The sequence below is a fragment of the Phacochoerus africanus genome, chromosome 16, assembly GCF_016906955.1.
Source record: "Phacochoerus africanus isolate WHEZ1 chromosome 16, ROS_Pafr_v1, whole genome shotgun sequence".
Classification (NCBI taxonomy): Eukaryota; Metazoa; Chordata; class Mammalia; order Artiodactyla; family Suidae; genus Phacochoerus; species Phacochoerus africanus.
In genome coordinates, this window is record NC_062559.1 from 23,994,161 (window position 1) to 24,016,973 (window position 22,813).

General features: G+C 37.7%; 1 protein-coding gene across 1 annotated transcript in view; it reads left to right on the forward strand.

Moving 5' to 3' along the window:
- Nucleotides 1–22,813, forward strand: part of SLC13A1 (solute carrier family 13 member 1) — a 210,342-nt gene that overhangs the window by 42,265 nt on the left and 145,264 nt on the right. The window lies entirely within an intron of this gene.

Consider the following 22,813-nt stretch of genomic DNA (forward strand, 5'->3'; position numbering starts at 1 on the left):
GGAGAGAAGAAGGGGTGGGTCCCCATAGAATACCCCCCACGCCACAGCAAGCTTACAGGCCCGCTAGCTAGCTGAAAGCTGTGCTTCCCAGTACATCCCCTCCTCCGACCCCCGCCACCCCCTACGCTCTCACCGAACCTGGGGCTGCCTGCCATCCAGGAGGGCTGGCCTCAACAATTGCCTGAAGCCTACCACTGCAGGGGCTGTCCCTGCACAGGCCTGCTTGCCCTTTGAAGGGGCTACACTTCCGCAGAGCAGCACCAAACACCACCAGCCCCCGAGAAAAGGCCTGCAGCCCAGGAAAGCTAGAACAAGCCTAGCCAGGCAGTGAATAGATCTGCCTAATTCCCGGACAGTTTTTCTGAGTCGGGCTGCCCCGGGGAGGAGCCTCTTCGGTTTCCAACGGCCCTGGTACCCGCAAGCCCCCAGGGGGTGCCCCACTCCCACAGGATAGCTGCTCAGCACCACCAGCCCCCTGGAAGAGCCCCTGCAGCCCAGAAAAGCTGCAACAAGCTCGGCCAGACTGTGAAAAGATCTGCCTACATTCTCAGGCCAGCCTTCTGAGTTGGGCTGCCCTAGGGAAGAGCCTCTTAGGTTCTCAGTGACCCAGACAGCTGCTCCAGCCCCCAGGGGGTGCTGCACCCCTGAGGAACATCTGCCCAACACCGCCAACCCCCTGCAAGAACCCCACAGCCTAAAAACACCAGAGCAAGATCTGCATGACCAAGTGAAATCTGCTACCATCGTGGTGTGGACCTCCCAGTCCTGTCTGCCCTCAGGAAGCCCTCCTTTGCTTCAAAGAAACACTGTTAGCCCCATCAACACTCCAGAAAAGCCACACTGCCTCAAAAAAGATTGACCAACAACGCCAGCCCTCAGGAAATATTCCACGGCAGTGACAAGGCAAACACTGCCCGATAACGGAGAGTACAACTCCCTCAGGAGAAAGAAAACAACAAGCAAGATGAAGAAGCTGAGAAACCACCCCCAGTCAAACCAACAGGAGAACTCACCTAAAACAGTCAACAATGAAACAGATCTCTGCAGTCAGACAGACCTGGAGTTCAAAAGAGAAATAGGGAAAATACTGAAGGAATTAAGAGACGATATGAACAGTAATGCAGATACCCTCAGAAAGGAACTAGAAAATATAAGGAGGAGCCAAGAAAAACTAGAACATTCATTTGCAGAGATGCAAACGGAACTAAGGGCAGTAAAAACCAGAATGAATAATGCAGAAGAACGAATCAGTGATATGGAAGATAGAATAATGGAAATCACTCAATCCGGTCAACAGACAGAAAACCGAATCAAAAAACTGGAAAGCAATATAAGAGACCTATGGGATAATATAAAGCGGGCCACTACGCATAATAGGAATTCCAGAAGGAGTAGAGAAAGATAAGGGGATGGAAAATATATTTGAAGAAATTATCGCTGGAAACTTCCCCAATCTAAAGGATGCTGGGTTCAAGATACAAGAAGCACAGAGGGCCCCAAACAAACTGAAACCAAATAGACCTACAGCAAGACACATCATAATAAAAATGGCAAAAGTTAGTGATAAAGAGAGGATCCTAAAGGCAGCAAGAGAAAAACAGAATGTTACCTACAAGGGAACCCCCATAAGAATGTCAGCTGACTTCTCTACAGAAACACTACAGGCCAGGAGGGAATGGCAAGAGATATTTAAAGTGCTAAAAGGAAAAAATATGCAACCTAGAATACTCTATCCAGCAAGAATATCATTTAAAATAGAAGGGGAAATAAAATTTTTTTCCAACAAACAAAAACTAAAAGAATACAGCAACACAAAACCCAGGTTAAAGGAAATATTGAAAGTGCTTCTCTAAACCAAAAAGAAAGGAAGGAAAGGGAAGAAAAAAGAAAAGAAAAAAAAAAAAGAAGAAGAGGAAGAACTAGGACTGAGGAAACCGCAATCAGAGAGCAGTCACTCAAATAAGCCAGGCATACAGATTTAATCATGAACATGCTTCAAACAAATAAAATTAAAAAGAAAAAAATAAAAAAGAGTCATCAAAACCATAAAATGTGGGCAAGGGATGTTAGGAAGTAAAAAACCCTTTTTGTTTGTTTGTATGTATGTTTCTCTTCTTAATTTTAATATAGTAATGAAGTGTTTGAACTTACAGGACCATCAGGCTAAAACACACAATTATGGGAAGGGGTTAGCATACTTAAAAAACAGGGCAACCACAAGCCAAAAGCAAATATTGCATTTGCAGAAAATGAAAAAAAAAAATACATTCAAGCTGATAATAACAGGAGACCATCCAACCAAAAAAAAAAAAAAAAGAAAGGAAGAATGGAGAACCATAGAATCAACTGGAACACGAGGTTCAAATGGCAATAAATAATCATCTATCAATTATCACCTTAAATGTCAATGGACTGAATGCCCCAATCAAAAGACACAGAGTGGCTGAGTGGATAAAAAGGCATAAACCTGCAATATGCTGCCTACAAGAAACTCACTTTAGGACAAAAGATACATATAGATTGAAAGTGAAAGGGTGGGGAAAATTATTTCATGCCAATAGACATGACAGAAAAGCAGGAGTCGCAACACTCATATCAGACAAAATAGACTTTAAAACAAAAGACATAAAGAAAGACAAAGAAGGACACTACTTAATGATTAAGGGATCCATCCAAGGAGAGGATGTTACTATCCTCAACATATATGCCCCAAATCCCAGATACATACAACAAATATTAACAGACATAAAGTGAGATATTGATGAGAATACAATCATAGTAGGAGACCTTAATACCCCCCTCACATCAATGGACAGATCCTCTAGACAGAAAACCAATAAAGCAACAGAGATCCTAAAGGAAACAATAGAAAAGTTAGTCTTCATTGATATCTTCAGGACACTACATCCAAAAAAAGCAGAATACACATTCTTCTCAAATGCTCATGGAACATTCTCAAGAATCGACCACATATTGGGACACAAAGCTAAACTCAATAAATTTAGGAGCATAGAAATTATCTCAAGTATCTTCTCTGACCACAATGCCATGAAATTAGAAACCGAGCATGGGAAAAGGAAAGAGAAAAAACCTACTACATGGAGACTAAACAACATGCTACTAAAAAACCAATAGGTCAATGAGGAAATCAAGAAGGAAATTAAAAACTACCTTGAAACAAATGATAATGAAGACACAAACTCTCAAAATCTATGGGATGCTACAAAAGCAGTGCTCAGAGGGAAATTTATAGCAATACAGGCCTTTCTCAAAAAAGAAGAAAGATCCCAAATTGACAACTTAACCCTCCACCTAAATGAATTAGAAAAAGAAGAACAAAAAAGTCCTAAAATCAGCAGAAAGAAGGAAATTATAAAGATCAAAGAAGAAATCAATAAAATAGAGACTCAAAAAACAATAGAGAAAATTAATAAAACCAAGAGCTGGTTCTTTGAAAAGGTAAACAAAATTGACAACCCCCTGGCCAGACTCACTAAAAAGAGGAGAGAAAGAACCCAGATAACCAAAATTATAAATGAAAAAGGAGAAATCACAACGGATACAGCAGAAATACAAAAAACCATAAGAGAATACTATGAACAACTCTACGGCAACAAGTTTGACAATCTGGAAGAAAAGGACAATTTTCTGGAATCTTACAGCCTGCCAAAACTGAATCAAGTAGAAACAGACCAACTGAACAGACCGATCACTAGAAATGAAATTGAAGAGGTCATAAAATCACTCCCTACAAATAAAAGTCCAGGACCAGATGGCTTCACAGGTGAATTTTATCAAACATATAAAGAGGAATTGGTGCCCATCCTCCTTAAACTTTTTCAAAAGGTTGAAGAAGAAGGAATACTCCCAAAGACATTCTATGATGCCACTATCACCCTCATTCCAAAACCAGACAGAGATACCACCAAAAAAGAAAACTATCGCCCAATATCATTGAGGAATATAGATGCAAAAATTCTCAACAAAATCTTAGCCAACCGAATCCAACAACATACCAAAAAAATTATACACCATGACCAGGTTGGGTTCATCCCAGGTTCACAAGGATGGTTCAACATACGCAAATCAATCAGCATCATACACCATATTACAAAAAAAAAAGTCAAAAATCATAGGATCATCTCAATAGACGCAGAAAAAGCATTTGACAAAGTCCAACATCCATTCATGATCAAGACCCTCGCCAAAGTGGGTATAGAGGGAACATTCCTGAATGTAATCAAAGCCATTTATGAGAAACCCACAGCAAATAGAATCCTCAATGGGGAAAAACTGAAAGCCTTCTCACTCCAATCTGGAACAAGACAGGGATGCCCCCTCTCACCACTGCTCTTCAACATAGTTTTGGAAGGCCTAGTCACAGCAATTAGACAAACCAAAGAAATAAAAGGCATCCATATAGGAAGAGAAGAGATCAAACTGTCACTGTATGCAGATGACATGATACTATACATAGAAAACCCTAAGGACTCCACCCCAAAACTACTTGAACTGATTCATAAATTCAGCAAAGTAGCAGGATATAAGATGAACATTCAGAAGTCAGTTGCATTTCTGTATACCAGCAATGAAATATTAGAAAAGGAATACAAAAATATGATACCTTTTAAAATTGCACCTCACAAAATCAAATACCTCGGAATACACCTGACCAAGGAGGTAAAGGACCTATATGCCGAGAACTATAAAACTTTCATCAAAGAAATCAAAGAAGATGTAAAGAAATGGAAAGATATTCCATGTTCCTGGATTGGGAAAATCAATATTGTAAAAATGGCCATACTACCCAAAGCAATCTACAGATTCAATGCAATCCCTATCAAATTACCCATGACATTTTTCACAGAACTAGAACAAACAATCCAAACATTTCTATGGAACCACAAAAGACCCAGAATCGCCAAAGCAATCCTGAGAAACAAAAACCAAGCAGGAGGCATCACTCTCCCAGACTTCAAGAAATACTACAAAGCCACAGTCATCAAAACAGTGTGGTACTGGTATCAAAACAGACAGACAGACCAATGGAACAGAATAGAGAATCCGGAAATAAACCCTGACACCTATGGTCAATTAATCTTTGACAAGGGAGGCAGGAACATAAAATGGGAAAAAGAAAGTCTATTCAGCAAGCATTGCTGGGAAACCTGGACAGCTGCATGCAAAGCAATGAAACTAGAACACACCCTCACACCATGCACAAAAATAAACTCAAAATGGCTGAAAGACTTCAATATAAGACAAGACACCATCAAACTCCTAGAAGAGAACATAGGCAAAACACTCTCTGACATCAACCTCATGAATATTTTCTCAGGTCAGTCTCCCAAGGCAACAGAAATAAGAGCAAAAATAAAGCCATGGGACCTAATCAAACTGAAAAGCTTTTGCACAGCAAAGGAAACCCAAAAGAAAACAAAAAGACCACTTTCAGAATGGGAGAAAACAGTATCAAATGATGCAACTGACAAGGGCTTAATCTCTAGAATATACAAACAATTTATACAACCCAACAGCAAAAAAACCAATCAATCAATGGAAAAATGCGCAAAGGACCTGAATAGACATTTCTCCAAAGAAGATATACAGATGGCCAACAAACACATGAAAAAATGTTCAACATCGCTGATTATAAGAGAAATGCAAATCAAAACTACCATGAGATATCACCTCACACCAGTCAGAATGGCCATCATTAATAAATCCACAAATAACAAGTGCTGGAGGGGCTGTGGAGAAAAGGGAACCCTCCTGCACTGTTGGTGGGAATGTAAACTGGTACAGCCACTGTGGAGAACAGTTTGGAGATACCTTAGAAATCTATACATAGAACTTCCATATGACCCCGCAATCCCACTCTTGGGCATCTATCCGGACAAAACTCTACTTAAAAGAAACATATGCACCCGCATGTTCATTGCAGCACTATTCACAATAGCCAGGACATGGAAACAACCCAAATGTCCATCGACAGATGATTGGATTCAGAAGATGTGGTATATATACACAATGAAATACTACTCAGCCATAAAAAAGAATGACATAATGCCATTTGCAGCAACATGGATGGAACTAGAGAATCTCATCCTGAGTGAAATGAGCCAGAAAGACAAAGACAAATACCATATGATATCACTTATAACTGGAATCTAATATCCAGCACAAATGAACATCTCCTCAGAAAAGAAAATCATGGACTTGGAGAAGAGACTTGTGGCTGCCTGATGGGAGGGGGAGGGAGTGGGAGGAATCGGGAGTTTGGGCTTATCAGACACAACTTAGAATAGATTTACAAGGAGATCCTGCTGAATAGCATTGAGAACTTTGTCTAGATCCTCATGTTGCAACAGAAGAAAGGGTGGGGAAAAAAATGTAATTGTAATGTATACATGTAAGGATAACCTGACCCCCTTGCTGTACAGTGGGAAAAAAAAAAAAGATGAATGGATAAAGATGTGGTGCTATATACATGGAATATTACTAAGCCACTAAAAAGAATGAAATAATGCCATTTGCAGCAACATGCCATTTGCAGCAACACCTAGAGATGATCATACTAAGTGAAGTTATTCAGACAAAGAAGGACAAATGTCATATGGTATTACTTATATGTGGAATCTAAAAAAAGATAGAAATGAACTTATATACAAAGCAGAAACAGACTTCAAAATAGAGTATTTTTAAGTGTATTAGGGGAACAAAAGAAATTCTTCATTTTCTTTGTCAAATGAAACTGCGCTTAAATTTTACTGGAAGCATGACTTATTACTTTACATCAGGTAGATGCACAGGAATCAATTCAACTCTTGGGAATGATTTCAGCATATCAAGTTATTACCTGGCAAACTATCAGTGATATTTCTCACCTGAAAAAAAGGCCATATATTGTTCACAGCAAAGGATTTAGGTTTTTTCAAACTCCCTCTGTTATTTCTTCCCATGTAAGCAAGTAAAAAAGATTTGTTGTTGTATCTTTATACCTTCAATATTTAATATATACAGATATAATGATTCTAATAACATGGAAGGCCATATCCTGGACACTTGTTGAAAAAAATGAAAAAATTCATATATTCAGGTTGAAATAAACCTTCAACTTAATGAATGAATGATCTCAAGTTCTACTAGTCTTCTAGATGTTCAACTACCCGCTTCCTCTTTCTCCTGAATTCCTTTAGCCTTTAATATCTATGCAAACATTTGGCATTTAAACTGGTATGTCCTTGCTATGTCTTGCTACCTTGTCAGATTATAATTCTCTAGAGAGGAGATACCAGTAATACTTAGCTAGAATGAGAGCCCTAAAATGATGTTGCCTGTTTCCTAAGCTAAAGAGACTATCAAATTCCTTGAGGGCTAGAAGGTATGTGGATTTTATACTATATCCTTAGTGTTTGGTGCTGTGCCTGGTATGTAAGTAAGCATTTCGGGACTGCTTATAGAATTAATATGAAATATGAACATTGAAGTCTAACCTGGAGGGCATGGACTTAGTGGTTACCTGACACAGCATCAGAATCCTAAGAGACAGGAGGTTTCTCCTCAGTTGCCTAACGAGAATATACTACAAGACAATCAAGAGGTGAACCAGATCTTTGTGGATGAGAAACTCAACCCTGATGCTTTAAAAACCTCTTTCCAGAAAATTCTATTATTCAGACACCCCTTCATAACTAAAGAGTTAATTGGTATCCAAAAAGGTGGCAGAGTTCCCTTCGTGGCTCAGCAGTTAGCGAACCTGACTAGCATCCACGAGGACGTGGGTTTGATCCCTGGCCTCGCTCAGTGGGGTAGGGATCCGGCATTGTGGTATAAGTCACAGATGCAGCTTGGATCCTGCATGGCTGTGGCTGTGGTAAAGGCTAGTGGCTTCAGCTCCACTCAACCCCTAGCCTGGGAACCTCCATATGCCATGGGTGCAGCCCTAAAAAGACAAAAGACAAGAGACAAAAAAAAAAAAAAGGTGGTTAAGAGAATATAAGAAATTACAATGTTAGGCTGAAGTAGAAGTAACTCTGGGTAACTGCAGAGTCAACAGGAACCTTACAGTTTGATACTGGAGATTTTGGCTTCTATATAAAACAATATTAGCATAGTCACCTTTTATAGCATTTTTCCACTTGCTCAGAATCAATTACTCAGTTTGCTGAATGTTGGGTTTCTGTTAGAATTGAGTAAAAGCCAGCTGAGAAAAAGAATACAGATGAAACAGACTTAGAATCCACCTCCTATTTTTCTCAGTGTAAATACCAGCCAAATTCCCTGCATCAGAGAGAACAAAATATTTATTTTCTTTACACTTAACAAGAGGTAGTTTTGGAATTTTTGTTTGGAAACTAATTTTTAATGTAATATCTTTGTTTCCTTCCATGAAAAATAGATTGTAGGCACTCCTTCTATTTTCATTCCTCATTTTCTTTCATATCTTTGTCTAATGGTGACAGCTATTATTTGTAGAGCATTTACATAGTGGTAGGTACTGCCCTAACTGAATTAAAATTCTACCTCATTTAATACTCAGAACTACCCTACATACTTGAATATACAAAGATTACTACATGTGGACAATAAAACTGAGAGAGGTGATTCACATGAAATAAGAACCCAGATGTTCAAACTCAGAGTTTACCTGAATATTAGGCAGTTCTGTCTAGGGACTTATGTACTGGTTGGGTTGTAGGTTAAAAAAAAGAGAGAGAGAGAGATTGGGCTTAAGTAACTTTAGCTCTGGTACTATTTGTGGGGAGCAACATAAGAGAGTAGTATAGAGATGGACCTCTACTTGGATGATGTAGGGAGAGAAGAGTCTTTTATAATTATCTCAATCCTCTGCCTTCATGAATACTCACTTATTATCTATCAAACACATTATACAGCCTAGATTAGAAACTTCCTGAAGGCAAGCTTATGCATAATATTTTTGGTTATTCCTTTAGTATGTGGCAGAGGAAGATTGATATCATAGGGTTCTACCACTTTTGACTAGGTAATAGGTGTCACAGGGAAAGGGTCCTAGTCCCATTCTAACTGCTAATGAAGTGTTTCCTTTGGTGCTCTTCCAACAGAGGACATGGCTAAGAGAAGAATAATCTTTATTCTGTAGGTAGATGAGGGCAATCACCTACCTAAAATCCTCATAGCTAAGATATAAGAAAGAGAAGGAATATTAGCAGCCTTAAACACAGGAAAGCGAAAAGGAACCTATCCTATATCTCAGAGACAGGTCTGTCCTTCAGCCACAAGATCTATATTGTGAAAGAGAGCCTCTTGGTTAGGTTGAGTGCCCCCCCTCCCAAAGGTGAAACTGAATCAAGACTGAAACTGAATCAAGAGGAGGAAGCTGAATCAAGAGGAAGAAACAGTTCCAAATGGCCAAACTTCCATCTTCTGACTGTTGCTCTCAGAATAGGATTTGATCATAGCACTGATGGGTCTGCCCAAGCACTCAGTCCATGTGTGAGACTCAGCAATTGGGTGTCTCAGAGGAACCATGAAACTAGCCTTTTCTCTAACCGGCTCTCCAAGTTTTAACCAATTGCAAGGAAATGTGTTCCAAAAGGAGGAAAAAAATGTTAATAATGTTACCCAGTGAAACTATTCAATTAATATATGTGGAGCAAAGGTTAAAATTCAAATGCCAAGAGAGTCCACATATACTATGTGTAATTTATTACAAAAACTTTATCATCAGTGAATAAAATAAATAAATATGTAAATTCATTTATGTCATTAATAAGCCTTATCGCCAAGAGAATAGATGCCCAGGTGTTGTTAGGTTTTCTGAGACTTCAAGGGGAGCCAGAAATGCAGATTTTTAACTGAATAGTTGGCAACTAACTTAATTTTTTAAAGCACCATGGAGGCCAAACAAATATTTTACTAATATGACTGGCGATGCAATCTACTACTTTGTGACCTTTGTAAAGAGATATAATATATTTTTTAAATTATGAAAACAATTTGGAGAAGACAACTATATTCATTTACCAGGACTGCCATAACAAAATACCAGAGACCAGGTGGCTTAAATGGGAGAACTTTATTTCTTCACAGTTCTGGAGGATAGAAGTCCAAGATCAAGATGTTAGCAGGAGTGGTTTCATTCTGATTCCTCTCTTCTTGCTTTGTAGATGTCTCTCTTCTCCCTTTGTCTTCAGAAGGTCTAACCTCTGTGCTTGTCTGTATTCTAATCTCCTTTTCTTGTAAGGATCCTGGTCATATTGGATGAGGCCCCACCCATATGAAATTATTCTACCTTAATTACTTCTTTAAAGGCTTTGTCTCCTAATACAATCAGCATCCTGAGATACTGGGGACTCTGACATACGAATTTGGGGAGCAACATATTGAGCCCATAACATTAATCTTATCCATGAAATAGCTTCTCCCTATTAAAAGATAAACTGAGGCACGTTAAAAATTTTAAGAGTTTCTTTGAGCAAAAATTGGAATATAGTAGTGTCAAATAGGAAGTGGCTAGGAGCAGTGCCCTGACTGGAGCTAGGGTGTAAGTCTGTATACAGAAAACAGAAACAAAGCAAGGAAATTGATGGCTCTGGCTTAAGCCTTTGCATTATTTGGGAAAGTCCAGTTGACGGTTCCTAATTGGTTCTTTCTCTTTAGGCATCAACAGGAATCAACTCTGGTTTCAGTTTTGGTTTTGTAAGTAGGCTACCAAGGCATTGGAGTAACCTCAGTCTAATGGCCTCCTTAGTGGATTATTTGACCACATAGGCTGGTTTGCCAACACTGTCCCTTCTTATGCATGGTATCTTGGCATAAATCCTAAAAGACCTGAAACCCACTTTCAAAAGTGCCCTTATTTGGATGACAAATTTATAGTCACTTTATTTACAAGAAACCCATGAATATTTTATAAAAGACCTATTAGTCACTTTTCAGTAGATCATATTCTACTATTTAAGAATTTTAATAATTACTAGAGATAGTAGGAATGCATACTGCAAAGTATCAGGCTGGTAAAACAGTTTCATTCAGTATTTTAATAAATGCTAACAATAAGTAAATGAAATAAATATTTTCATATTGTTTGTCAGACATGCCCAGCTGCTGTGCAAGATGCTGGAGAGGAAGTAATAAACACAATAATCCTACTCCTTACCCTCATGGAGTTCCTAGTATCACTCACAAAAGGAAGATTGAGAAACGCAAGCAAAATATATTAAGAGAATGTCAGGGAAGGTAACTTACAAGAAGATGTATTCATAGAAAGAATAGGGAGTTCCCATCGTGGCTTAGTGGAAGCAAATCTGACTAGCATCCATGAGGATGCAGGTTAGGTTCCTGGCCTTGCTCAGTGGGTTAAGGATCCAGTGTTGCTGTGAGCTGCGGTGTAGGTCACAGATGCGGCTTGGATCTGGTGTTGCTGTGGCTGTGGCTACAGCTCTGATTCAACCCCTAGCCTGGGAACGTCCATCCATATGCCCCAGGTGCAGCCCTAAAAAGACAAAAAAAAAAAAGAAGAAGAACTAAAATACTCAACAACAATATCACATAAGTCAGATGTGTTTGAAGTTCTAAGATCTTTGCATTATTTGGGAGGATTATAAGAATATTGATTTCAGATTTTAAGACGCTAAGTGCTCATAATAGAAAGTGTAAGGAAACTAATCTAAGAATGGGAATATGGTATGTATCTTCAAATTTATAATGAAAAGAGATGGAATAAAAAACATAATACAATTTTTTAAAAGCAAGAAAGGAGAAAAAAGCAACACTGAAAATAAAAATAAAAACACAGAGGATTTCCCCCCATGGCACAATAGGTTAAGAATTCAATTGCAGGAGCTCAAGCTGTTGCAGAGGTGCGGGTTTGATTCCTGGTCCTGTGCAGTGGGTTAAAGGATCCAGCATGGCCGCAGCACTGGCTCGGATTCAATCCCTGGCCTGAGAATTTCCATGTGCTGAGGATGTAGCCATTTAGTAAGTAAACAAAGGAACGAACAAAACCACAGAAGTAAATTCAAACATACCAATAATCATTATAGCTATAAATGGAATAAATCCTCCAGTTGGAAAATCTGCGTGTTGAATCAGTTAATTTTTTTTTCTCAGACTGGATTTAAACACATATACAACTCAGTTATATCTTTTTGATAAGAGGCATGTCTAAAACATAATGATCCATTAATTCTGAAAACCAGAGTAGAAAAAGATATTCCTAAATAAACAAAAGATGGTATGTTTATATTAGCATCATTTAAAGAAAATTTAAAAGGCAAACAATGGAAAAAGATATTTCTAACTAAATGAAAATTGGTACATTAACATCAAATGAGGAAAATTTTAAGGCAAAAAATATTAAAGATAAACAATATCAATATAATTTTTAAAACATTAGTGTGCCTTGTTTTAAACTTGTGTATCTCTAATAACAAAACTTCAAAATACATTAAGAATTGATAGATATGCAAAAGAAATAGACAAATCTAAAATGTAATGAGATATTTAATCATATTTCTGAGTAACAGATGAATCAAGCATATGAAAATTTCATACACTTATTAAAAACATATGAACGGAGTTCCCGTCGTGGCGCAGTGGTTAACGAACCCGACTAGGAACCATGAGGTTGCGGGTTTGGTCCCTGCCCTTGCTCAGTGGGTTAACGATCCGGCATTGCCGTGAGCTGTGGTGTAGGTTGCAGACGCGGCTCAGATCCCGTGTTGCTGTGGCTCTGGCGTAGCCCGGTGGCCACAGCTCCGATTTGACCCCTAGCCTGGGAACCTCCATATGCCGCGGGAGCGGCCCAAGAAATAGCAACAACAACAACAACAAAAGACAAAAAAAAAAATGTATGAACGGTCTACTAATGCTTAAATGTGGTTATGTGCTTTCACAAAATATAACTAATTGTAAGAAATGCTTCACAAAAATACTCTGACCAGACATAAAAATGTAAACAGATATGACTTACAAGACAGTGCCAGTTTGACATAATTCTCTTATAATTAATAGTTGTTGGAAAATGAAGTTTAGCCTGATTTACAATTATATCAACATTAATGGAAGGAGAATATGACAGGCATAAGGCACATTATGACCAGAAGATGTTTTTTCATACTTTATAGTTTTATATTTTAGCTATGAAAGTTCAAAGAGCCTCATTTGCCAATAGAAGGAAAAACTGTAATCAGGCTCTTCATTACCATGCATCCACATATAATGCCCAGTCATTAGATGCAGTCCAGTTTCTTCAAGATAAAAGGAGTGACTCCCAGCAGGACCACATAGGTGAGGAAGTTCTGTAGGGAAGACCACATCCTCCAGCACCTTCCAGTTCATGTCCCGTCCAGTTCTGTCAGGAGGCCCTCAGTGTAAATGTTGCAGCTCCGCCTCCCTGAACTTCAAGCCTGCACCCTGTTCTTCCTCATCACTACCTGAAGCTGGGACAATTTTAACTTCTCCAAACCTCATTACTTCCTTTGTGGAACAGAAACCGTAATATCTAACTGATTGCATTGTTGTGAAACTTAAATGAGATACATTCAGAAAGCTTTACCTGGAGATATTAATATTATTCCTCTCTACCTTGCTCCTTAAACTTCTATTACCCCTAGGACTAAATTTTCACTTATTACTCTTCCAAACAAGAGATTAAAGGGCTAAAATCAATCGTCTCTCTCTAATGTCTTACTACGTCAGATGCTTGCCCTATCTCAGGCATCTACTTCATTCCCTCAATGTCCCTGCTCTGGGTCATAGTCTAGGTAATTTAGATGCCAAGCTCACCAGCCAGGGAAGTTGTACCATGCTTTTCTATCCAAAGCAAATGCTGTTGCTATTGCAGTGTTTTGTGTCCACTGAACACCAGCTGACTATTATTATCATCATCATTGCAACTAATGACAATAATAAACAATCTCTCGGGCTTTCGTGGATCATGTCAACTCTCCTCAGACTGCTTGGTTGTTTCTGCCCTATTCTCTCTGCCTGATCTAAAAGAGATCCCTGAGCCATCTTTTAATTAATAATATCTTTCCTAACTCATTTGATTTCACTCATTTTTCCCCTCCAGATTTTAAATGATGAACAAGTTCTATACAGACTCTTCTCAAAACTGATTTAGTTTAGATTCAGTAGCAGGCTTGCAGGATCATGGAGAGACTGCTAAGTTTAATGCCACAATCATCTCAGCTCCTACAGAGTATTCATTTCATTGTCAGCTGGTGGGAGCAGGCAATTGCTGTGGTATAAGGCTGATTCCCTTCAGTAATGAAGCAAGGAAGGCACTGGGACATTTTCATTTCTGAATTCCAAGTGAGTACATATTGTCATTTTAGATGCTATTCCAAGAGCTATCATTTGCTGGAGTGCATCTGGTACCACATTTATTTACAGCATTCTAATTTTTCTTCAAAACTTAGGAAATGTGGGAAGAAACTGAGGTTATTGATTTTGGATATGTAGTGCTCAGCTAGTAAGATACAGCCAAGTTATATTCTCCAAGGGAAAAATGCTCATTTTCTCATCATTTCTGATACTGAAGACAGCATTGGCAGGAATAATTGAAAATAGGTAAAGGACAATCAGCCAGAGGGTTTATTTGATAGCAAAGAAACGTCTGAGACCTAGGGAGAGAAAATCAAATCGTAAGAGAGGTGAAGTCCAACCATGCAGTAATAATGGGAAATTGTACAACTTTTTACTTTGATGCTGAAACATCTCCTATCTTGCTCTAAATGAGATAATAGGCACTATTTTTTTGTATAAAAAATTTAAAAAGGAAAAGAAAATGGAAAAGTTGTATAAGATAATGATACTTGCCTTGCCCTGAGAAAAATCCATAACACAAAGGAAAATCGTTAACACAATACTAAAAAGTAAATTTAAATAATTAAACAAGTAATTGAAGACGTAAAAGACAACCACACCTCAGAAACTCAAAACACAGACTGGAAATTGTCAACAGTAACATAGTAGACAAAAGTAGACAAAAGTAGAGTAACATTTTCAAGAAACTCAGGGAAGAATGCGTGAGCCAAGAGTTTTATATGCTGCCCTTCAATTTTCACAGTTATAGAGAATCCATTTTAAGCATGTAAGAACACAGGAAATATTGTGCTCACAGGTTCTTCCTGAGGAATCTGCCAGAGAACAGTTTCCACTCAATCAAGAGATAATTTTGGCAAAGGACTTGTTGCATATATTTAATTGGTCAACTAAGAGTAAAATAATGGTGAGAATAAAGGTGAAAGATTAGAATGTAAATGTTAAATGTTATGAGTAAATAGAAATAACGTAACTAAAGAATGAGAAAGGAAAGTATAAATTTACAAGTGTGTAAAAGGTATAGAGAAAACCTTAAAATATTTGTGAAATTTATAACATTATATTCTTAGAAAGTAAGAATAAACATCATCAAGATGTTAATTCTATCCAAGATAATATAAATACCACTTAAAATACCCCAGTAAAAATACCATTAAAAAAAGAGTTGGATAAACTGATATAAAACATTAGTGAAGCTCAAATTACTGCAGAGTGGGAAAAAACAGGAGAAAAGGGGCAATGGGAAGTGAGGAATATTGAAAAAAGATAAAATTATAGTCTAACCTCAAACTGTACATAAGAATAAATTCTAGTGATCGATCAGATATCTGAATATTTAAAAAAGGAAAATTTAAAAAAAAACTATATATGTGCCAGAAAAAAATGAATTCTTCTATAAAATAGAAATGGAACAAGCTTTCTTAATTATAACTAAAATACTTGAGACATACTAAAGGAAAGATTAGTAATTTTGACCTCAGAAATTTGTGAAGCAAAGGAAAAAACAATTTCAAAGAAAAAGAAGGTTTTTTTTTGTTTTTTTTTAAAAGTATAGTTGACTTACAAGGTTTCTTCAGTTTCTGTTGTACAGCAAAGTGAACCACTCACACACAGATCCCTGTGCTGTACTCTAGGGCCCCATTGCCCATCCATTCCAAATGCAACAGAAGAGATTTAGAGAGGAAAGGAAATGAAGATTTTCTCTGCCATCAACATCAGTCTTTCCCCTTCCCAGTTTGATTTTAAGTGATTTTGAATTGAGTTGGATAAAATTATTTCTGAAGTCTTTTAATCTTAATATTTTAGAATTCTAATATGCTTGAACTACCAAATACAAGAGAAAGAAAGTTATATGCTTGGTGGGATCTTGGTTTTGTATTTCATTCTCAATAATCTGACCATGTCCTTGTAATCCCTTAGCCCAACCATAAAATACAGGACCTAGTCTCACTGTTTATTGAGAGCCTCCACTTCTTCCTCCCCTCAATACGATGATCCCACCATTAGCCCGTGAGCAGGTGCTCAAACCTCAATGGCTCAGAATTTCTCTTTCCAGCATCCAGAAACTTTGGAACTTCAGAATGAAAAGACAACATTTGATTTTAAGGTCCCTGAGTTTGTGGGGTGAGGGTGATGCAGTTATCTCAGAGCCTTAGCCTTGGAAAAGGCTGTAGGGAAAGAAGATATCCAGTAATAAGAATTAAATTCCATAACCTTTGATTATGATGTGTATAGGTGGTAGTTTATGAAAAAGAAAGTTTAAGAGGGTGAAGAGGCAGGTGTGGAAGAGAAGTAAAATAGCTATAGGAAATAGGAAGCTAATTATAATTTTATTCTAAATAAATATACAAATTTTAGCTATTTATGATATATTTATTCCAAAGATTGAGGCCATTTAAAATAGAAGATGCGTTTCTTTTCTTTCTTTTTTTAAATTGAAGTGTGGTTGATTTACGATGTTGTATTAGTTTCAGGTGCATAGCAAAGTGATTTAGTTATATATGTATTTTAGGTTATTGTCCATTAGAGGTTATTACAAGGTATTGAATATAGTTCCTTGTGCTATACAGTAAATCCTTGCTGATTATCTATTTTATATATAGTAGTTTTATATGTTAATCTCATACTCCTAATTTATTTTCCCCCTCCTTTTCCCCTTTGGTAACCATAAGTTTGTCTCCTGTTTGTGACTCTGTTTCTGTTCCATATATAGATTCATTTTTATTATTTTTTAGATTCCACATGTAAGTGATATCAGGCAATATTTGTCTGTCTTTGCCTGACTTACTTCACTAAGTATAATAATCTCTAGGTCCATCCATGTTGCTGCAAATGGCAGTATTTCATTCTTTTTTATGGACGAGCAAAGTCCATTTATCTCTCTCTCTACATACCACATCTTCTTAAGCCAGTCATCTGTTGATGGGCACTCAGCTTGTTTCCACATCTTAACTATTGTAAATAGTGCTACTATGAACATTGTGGTGCATGTATCTTTTAAAATTTGAGTTTTTGTCTTTTCCAGATATATACCCAGTAATGGAATTACTGGATAAGATAGTAGCTCTATTTTCAGTTTTTTTAAGGAACCTCTATCCTATTCTCCATAGTGGCTGCTCCAATTTACTTCCCACCAATAGTGTAGGAAGTAGAAGATGCATTTCTAAAGGAAGAAAAAGATCATATGGTATATCAGATTGAAGGTAATTAGATATAAAACCTTGGATATAATTTTGAGATTATGCACTCATTTAAGGTGTGATATTGTAGAAGCTAAAGCCAAAAAAGGAGAGCAATATTGAGTAATATAATTCCTATTGCCAATTAAAAGTAAGCACCACAATCTTTTAAAATAATAGTTGTATTTGTTTGACATCTCTCCCCCCACCCCCGCCCAGGGGCCCTCAGTCGTCTCTGATCACTGAGTTGGTTAGGTGACTTTATTTTTTTTATAGTGATTTTTATTTTTTCCATTATAGCTGGTTTACAGGGTTCTGTCAATTTTCTCCTGTACAACAAGGTGACACATACATGTATACATTCTTTTTTCTCACATTATCATGCTCCATCACAAGTGACCAGACATAGTTCCCAGTGCTATACAGCAGGATCCCATTGCTTATCCATTCCAAAGGCAATAGTTTGCATCTATTAACCCCAAATTCCCAGTCCATCCCACTCCCTCCCCTTCCCTCTCCCTTTCCCCCTTGGCAACCACAAGTCTGTTCTCCATGTCCATGATTTTTCTTTTCTGTGGAAAGGTTTGACGTCTTTTTGAGAGAGAGAGAGAGAAAGAGAGATTTCTTATTGCTGAATTATTTGAGTAGTTTGTTTACCCAAAGGATCCTTATATACACACAGGGAAGAAAAGATTTAACAGTGGGTTTGTAACTAGTTTCCTCTCCTCAGGGATACCTGAGGTAAGATTGACCTGAACTTGTGCAAACATTGACTTATGGAATGTACAGACTAAAAGATAAATGAGGGCTTAACATGAATGCTTTTAGAATGGTGTACCTGGTTTATCTAGTTTGATTCTTATCAACATATCTGAAATTTATGGAAGTATGTGCTGCAGCTGTGTTGCAGAATAGAATTTAATTATGTAGCCAGAACAGGTCTATATGATTAATGGGACATATAAGTTTAAGAGACCCCAAACTCAGTGATTTCCCTGTGCTTGACAAGTACCCAGTTAGATAGAATAATTCAGAGACCAAATGAACTCAGATGTAGAAAAGGGTATTTTAAGAGCTGCATCTGATATTTGGGGCCTCATAGATATCAGTGCTGCTTGCATTATTGTTTTGGATTCTTTGCTAATCATTTATAAAGCTCAAGACTGAGGAAGACTTTTTTCATTGATTGGTAGGTCAGGTCTTTGTACGGGGATAGTGAAAAGTATAAGCCACAGCATTTCCAGTTTCTTTTAGAAAGGATGCTGACACATTCTTCACATAACTATTCCTTATAAACAACCTTCATAGCAGCTGCGGGCCCAACACAGTGAAAGCAAACTAGTTCTGCAGGGATTCAGAGTTCTCTGGGACAAATGCTTGGCTTCTTGAAGGCTGGGCTTGGAGACTTGAAATTCAAAAACCTAGAGTGACCAATCACTAGCATGTCCTGTAGACCCCCTTTCAAACACTAATGTCTTTACAGGGCTTGTATCAAGAGCTCCACAGGGATCCATTTCTAGAGAAGGCTTGAAGTGTAAGTATTTGTTGATTAAAAAAAGGTCTTGGTTATCAGATACAACTTAGAATAGATTTACAAGGAGATCCTGCTGAGTAGCATTGAGGACTATGTCTAGATACTCATATTGCAACAGAACAAAGGCTGGGGGAAAAATGTATACATGTAAGAATAACTTGATCCGCATGCTGTACAGTGGGGGAAAAAAAAATTAAAAAAAAAAAATAAATAAAAAAAGGTCTTCAAGATTTAGAAACAAGTTGTTCAGTGTTAAAGTAGACATTGTTATTAATTCTAAAAGATTCTTCTCTTTTTTCCAATGGTCTAGATGAAAGACAATTGTTTGCATAATCTATTAACCATTTATACAGATAACTGAACAGCAAATACCAATTCTGGATGCATTCAAATAAAATCATACTTTTATGAGTATTACTTGCTTGTAAGAGTACTTGCTATATACACTTTGTATTTATAAGTTGTAAGGTACATAGTACTTGTCTGTTCTTCATTTTTTTTTTTAATTGAGAAACATTTTCCCTTATAAATTTTCCTTCTGGATAAAGAATATGTGAGCCAATGTGGAAAAAATTTTAATTTTGCTCCTGGAATAGTTCTCCTTGTAAATTTTGGTTGATTGACTTGAATCAGTACCCTAAAGCTTACTTTAAATTTATATTTTTACCTGTAAATATGAGTATCAGAACCTGGCCTCATGGAGACTCTGCCAGGATGAATATACCCAAGGAGGCCCTACCCGTAACTGTTTAGGTATACCTAACAGTGAAAACATCTCCTTAGGAAAGCCAACTGGGGAGGGAGGGGAGAAAATAAAAAGAACTTTTAAAAATGGGAATTGAAAAGAGCAGATTATGAAATCTTTTGAGTCATGGCTCTCTGAATCCCTGAATTATACCAGTGAAGTGAATTTATTTTTACATTCTAAATGTATTTATATTTTACTGGACAGTATTGTCTAAATCACACCAAGGTGATAAATTTAATAAATTCCATGTCATTGGCAAATATTTTTAAATGCCTGTTTCTGCTTAGCACTGGAGCGTTGTGCTAGGGATATGAGATATTAACAAGATAGTTATAGCTTCTTCCCTTGGGGAAGCCCTATCTCAAGTGAGGAATGGATGTCTAATTAAGCACTCAATTGATTATTTAATTATTATTGTGGTAAATACCTCAAAGGACAGGAGCTCTGTGCAGTGGAAGCCTGTAAACAGATGGATCTGATGTGAAGTTAGGTTCAGAAAAGTTCCTTTAATTACCCAAGATCTTACAGCTTAAAAGTAGCAGAACAGAAATTTGCATCCAGGTGTATTCTTACCAATGCACTACATTTACTGCCTCCAACTACACAACTATGATAGTGGCACAAAGTGCCAAGTGAGCAAAAATAACAGTGCTTCAGTTTTCTATGACTGCTGTAACAACACACCACAAATTTAGTGGCTTCTCTTGAGTTCTCTAGGTTAGAAGTCCAGCAGTTCTCATGGGCTAAAATCAAGGTGTCGGCAGGTCTGTGTCTCTTTTTGGAAGTTTTAGGGGAAAATCTGTTTTCTTGTAAAATGTTCCATATTCAAGAGGCTACCTGCATTCTTTGGCTCAGAAGAGCCAGAGGAAGGAGAATTTCTCCATCTTCAAAACTAGCAATGATGAGTTGGGTCCTTCTCACATCATATTACTCTCACTTACTCTTCTACTTGCCTCTTCCACTTTTAAGGACTCTTGTGATTACAGAGTCCTTGCAGATAATCCAAGCTAATCTTTCTATTTTAAAGTCAGCTGATTAGCAAACTTAATTCCATGTGTAAGCCTAATACCCCTTTGCTATGTAAAAAAACATATTCACTGGTTCCAGGGATTAGAATCTTTGGGGGCCATTATTCCACCTACCACAGAAGGGGATATTAATTGTGGCTTAAGAGCGGAAGACTCAGAGATGGTGTTTGATGGGAGGGATTTGATAAATAGGAAAGTGGAACAGCATGAGCATACATGGAAGAGAAGTGTTTCAAGAATGTCCAGAGAAGAGTAGTAAATTTGATTGTTTTTCTTCTAGACCACAGGCCCTCTAATGAGGAGGTCATGAAATAAACATAGTGGATGCTGGTTAGAATTGTTAGGGTGGGCCAGGTTATAGCAGCCTTGACTAGCAAGTTACACAGGTGGGGTTTACCCCATGAGCAGTGACAAGGCACTGAAGCAGCTCAGCAAGCCACAGCATAGTCAGGCTCTATTTTAGCTTTATCTTTTCTCAGATATACGTGGGAAAATATTCTCTCCTTTGACCCATTAGAAACATATGAAGCCATGAGCCTGGCTGTCTGCCAAGCAGGAGGGTTCTGAGCAGCATGCTCTTTTCAAGATACCAACAGCATGTTAGGAAGCAGGAAGGGGCTCCTGGCATTGGCACTGTTCACCTAGAGACTTCCGTACTTTGGCCATGGCATCTCTTCATTTTTTAATCTTTGAGATAAACAGGTAAGGGGAGAGTGGCCAAGATGGCAAAGTAAGATGACCCTGAGCTCACCTCCTCCCAAGGGCACACCAAAATTACAACTGTTTACAGAGCAAACTATTCAAAGATCAGAATACCAGCAAATAATATCTATAACTAAAGATATAAAGAAGGAACCATAACAAGATGGGTAGGAGGATGGAGAGTTGGTATAGTCAGGACCCATACCTCCTTTGGATGGGTGACCCACAAGAGGGAGGAAAATTACAATTGCAGAGCTTCTTCACAAGGAGCAGGGGTCTGAGCCCTACATCAGGCTTCTCAGCCTGGGGATCCTGCCCTGGAAAGACAAGCTCCAGAACATTTGGCTTTGAAAACCAATGGGGCTTACTTTCCAGACAATCAGAGGGCCATGGAAACAGAGAATCTACTAATAAAAGGTGCACACGGAAGCTCACACACTCTGGGACCCAGGTAAAGGCAGTCCTTTGATCGGCAATCTGCTGATCTTGGAGACCTACATGCCAAAAAAAAAAAAAAAAAAATCAAGCTGTACTATTCTGTCATACCATGCATAAAAATAAATTCAAAATAGATTAAAGACTTAAATGTAAGATTTGAAACCAGAAAACTTCTGGAAGAAAACTTAGGCAGTAAACTCTTCAACATAGATCTTAGTGATGTATATATTATATATCTCCTTAAGCAAGGGAAACAGTTACAAAAATAAACAAATGGGATTACATCATCAAACTGAAAAGCTTCTGTACAGCCAAGAAAACTATCAACAAAATGAAAAACTACCTACTGAAGGGGAGAAGGTAGTTGCAAACGGTATATCCTATGAGTAGTTAATATTAAAATATTCAAAGAACTCATACAACTCAACATTAAATACCAAATAACCCAACTGAAAAATGGGCAGAGTATCTGCAAAGACCTTTTTTCAAAGAAGACATACAGATGGTGACTGAAAAGATGCTCAACAATGTTAATCATCGGGGAAATGTCAATCAAATCCACAATGAGAGATATCACCTCACACCTGTCAGAATGGCTATCATGAAACAGACAACAAATAGCAAGTGTTGGTGAGGATGTGGAGAAAAGGGGACTTCTTGCACTTTTGATAGGGATGTAAATTGATGCAGCTACTGATAAGAGTCCTCAAAAACTTAAAAATAGAACTATCATATGATCCAGCAATTCCACCTTCAGGTATTTACCTAAAAAAACCAAAACCACTGACCAGAAGAGATATGCACCCCTGTGTTCATTGTACCATTATTTGCAATGTCCAAGTGGCCATCAATAGATGAATGAATAAAGACA